Source organism: Elephantulus edwardii, unplaced genomic scaffold (assembly GCF_000299155.1).
Source record: "Elephantulus edwardii isolate Elephantulus edwardi_28Jun2011 unplaced genomic scaffold, EleEdw1.0 scaffold00038, whole genome shotgun sequence".
Lineage (NCBI taxonomy): Eukaryota > Metazoa > Chordata > Mammalia > Macroscelidea > Macroscelididae > Elephantulus > Elephantulus edwardii.
The window spans coordinates 13,974,679-13,978,338 of record NW_006399788.1 but is presented as its reverse complement, the minus strand read 5'-3'; the positions used below and the strand labels follow the sequence as shown (position 1 = coordinate 13,978,338).

General features: G+C 38.6%; 1 pseudogene; it reads right to left on the bottom strand.

Moving 5' to 3' along the window:
- Window positions 1-1,461: 1,461 nt before the first annotated feature.
- On the bottom strand, window positions 1,462-2,015 carry LOC102850816 (annotated as a pseudogene).
- Between the last annotated feature and the right edge of the window lie 1,645 nt (window positions 2,016-3,660).

The window sequence follows — 3,660 nt, the reverse complement described above, 5'->3', positions numbered from 1 at the left end:
GTGACTGGGATACTTCACTCAGCATAATGTTCTCCAGAGTCAACCATTTTGAATAATATTGCATGAGTTCCTTGTTTTTTAATGCAGCATAGTATTTCATTGTGTGAATATACCACAGCTTCTCTATCCATTCGTTTGTTGATGGGGAAGGTCTTCCTATCTTGTGCTGTCCCTTCACCTTCCCAAGCATGACGCCCCTCTCCAAGGACTGGTCTCTCCTTGCAACATACCCAAAGCATGTCAAACAGAGCTTTAGAATCCTTGTCTCCAAGGTGTAGCTTGGTTTCATCCTTTCAAAGATGAATCTGTTTGTTCTCCTCAAAGTTCATGGTATATTTAATACTCTTCTCTAGCACCAAAATTCAAAGACATCAATTCTCCTCTGTCATCCTTAGTCATTGTCCAGCTTTCTGACGCATAGTAAGTTATTGCAAAGATCATGACCTGGAGCAGATGTCTCTTAGACTCCTTAGTCTCTAGACTGACATTGTTGCTCTTCAATACTTTGGAGAGGTCCCTGGCAGTAGATTTTCCCAGTGTAATTCATCTTTTAATTTCCTGTCTGCTGGTACCAAGAGTATTGATTGTGGAGTCAAGCAAGCTGAAGCTGTTAACCATCACAATCTCTTCACCATCTATCATGATGCTGCCAATCAGCACAGTGGTGAGAATCTTTGTTTTCTGGATGTTGAGCTTCAATCCATATTTAAGGTTGCAGTTCTTGATCTTCTGCAGCAAATATCTCAGGTCCTCTTCAGTTTCCACAAGCAAAGTTGTGTCATCTGCATGTCACAGGTTATTCTTCCTCCAATCTTGATGCCACATTCCTCCTCATACAGCCCAACCTCCCAGATGATCTGTTCCTCACATAGATATAAAAGGTATTGGAGACAGGATGCATCCCTGACATACACTTTTCCTGACTGTAAACTGTGCAGTGTTCCCTAGCTCTGTTCTGATGATTGCTTCCTGGTCCAAGTATAGATTTCGCATTAGCACAATCAAGTGTTCTAGGATCCCCATTCTTCTCAGAGTCAGCCACAGTTTGTTGTGATCCACACAGTCAAATGCCTTTGCATAATCAATGAAACATAGAGACTCCTCTGGCACCCTCTTCTGTCAGCCAAGATCCATCTAACATTGGCTAGAATATCCCCAGCGTCTTGGGTTAGGTATGCCTTATTTCTCCAATTGACATCCTAACACCTTAAAGACGTTTTGATATCAAATATTTCCAATGCCATATATCAATTGAATTCTTTTCTTTAAAAAAAAAGAAAACCCCCAAAATGTATTTACACTTGAAAGCATAAATACAAAATTGTAAAAGAAAAAAAATTGTATACTTTCAAAGTCTGTTGATGAAATGGAGCATCAGCAAGCAGAGGAGCAAACTTAGGGACAAATTCAAATTTTATCTGGAACATCATTCAGATAGAGCCTGACTTAGATTTGTCTATGCTAGATCTCCCAATACTGTGAGGTCACTACAGGCAATTTGGGTTTATTCCTGGTACCTGTAGAAACATTTTCAATTCTTTTCAACACTAAAAGTTCATCAATAATTTTTCCAAATACCACAGCCTTCCCATCCAGCCAAATCACACTTAGAACAGGTGATGAAGATTGGACAGCCATTTTCACTGGGACCTCTGTTTGCATGGCAAGCAGGCTTGGAACGGAGTGTATAAGTTTAACATTTTCATCCACAAATGGCCCGTGGTAAATATTGGTAACTCCAGTGCCGTCTCCTTTAATGAAATCTCCACCTTGGATCATAAAATCCTTTTTTGGCCCTGTGGAAGGTGCTTCTTTTATATGCCAACGGAACTCCATCTTTTCTGAATTCTCCTGTGCTTAAAATTCTCAGCTGTTTTAGGTACAACAACTATAAAGTATTTGATCTTCATGTGGCCAACTTACTGGCTATCAATGCTCACATCAAAGAACAACGCAACATTGAAAGGGCTTGATTTTGTCACGGCTCTAGTGGGGACTCTAAAGGTGAAGCTCATTTGAATTCCTGACTGATTCTTTCATGAGCGTTGATTGTGAACCCAAGTAAAATTAAATCCTTGAGAACTTCATTCTTCTCGCTGTTTCACCACTAAACTGTATAATATAATAGTACGGCTGTGAGGATTTTTGTTCTCTTGCTGCTGAGTTGTAATCCAGACTGGTGGCTATAATCTTTGAGTCCCATCGGTAAGTGCGTCAAGTCTTCAATGTTTTCCACATGCATGGTAGAATTACCTGCACACTGCAGGTTGTTGATAAATATTTCTTCATTTCTGATTCTCCTTCTTCATATAGTCCAAGTTCTTAGATTATTTGCTCAGCATACAGATTGCAAAGACGTGGTAAAAGGATACAAATCTGATACACACCTTTGATTCTAAACTAAACAGTATCTTCCTTGCTCAGCTTGAATATTATTTCTTGGTCTATATACAGGTTTCACATGTGCACAGTCAGTGTCTGCAGTTATAATTTTTGTAATGTTATCCATAATTAACTATTAAACACACACAGTTGAATGCCTTTGTATAGCAAATAAAACACAGGTAAACATTTTATGGTATTCTGTTTTTAGTTAAGATCCACATGGTTTGCTTTTCTGTGTCTTCTCCCCTTCTTTTGTCTTTTTTTTTTAATTGAAATTCCATTTTTATTAGTTTATTGAAAAAACAAAGATCTTAACTCTGTGATCACATATACAAAGGCAGAGTAAACTCACAAGGAACTAATCTTCTCATCATTTTGGAGGTGCTAGCAGATCACTAGCCTGATGTCTTTTCCATTTCATGAGTGTTCATGAAGTTTCTGGTGGAAGGTGTACAATCAGAATGGTCACAAAACCTGCACTTCACCAAATGTGACTTCTTCATCCTCTGCTTAAAACTTGTCCCATTAGAAGCATCAAAACTCAGATTCTTCACACCTTTAATAGTTGTCCATGATCAAAACAAAGCCTGACCTGACAACTAAAAGATGTTTAGTTCACCATTTTAGCTTCCAACAATTAAAATCCTGGGTGGTGTCTGTATCTCCATGGCCGTTTACTCTTTAAGACTTCATCAGCTAATCACATCCTTCCTTGATGCGAAACAAATCTTAGTAGTGTCCAACATTAGAAAGACCCTTTTGTCTTTTATAAGTGACTTCTTATTAGACTTAGAGTCTACTGAAATATAGAAGGTTCTGAAGATCTTAATTGCATTTGTAAAGACCCTTTTTCAAAATAAAGTCACAATTACAGGTTCCACTTGGATGTATCTTCATGGTAGCTGTCATTCAACTCACACACTAGCTATGTAAGAAATGGCTATGAAAACCTGAGTCACCTGGTCCAATTCTTCGGTGTACTTTAGTGATTTAGAGCTTAGAAGTCATTTCCTCCTTGACGTTTCCCAGATGGCCCCACCCCCACATCTAGATCTTAGCAAGGGAAAAGTGGACAGCCGCTGGAAAAGAACCTATGAAAAACAGTGGAAAGAACTTCCAGAATGGTATTCTGTCCATTCCCTGATTCAGACCTTTCTGGAGAGTGTTCATAAAATGTTTCCTGAAACTACTAATACTAATCTTTCCATTCTCCCTTGCAAGCAAAAACTACTCATCTACTTTCTCCACTTTTACTAAAAATGTTAACGTTGTCTC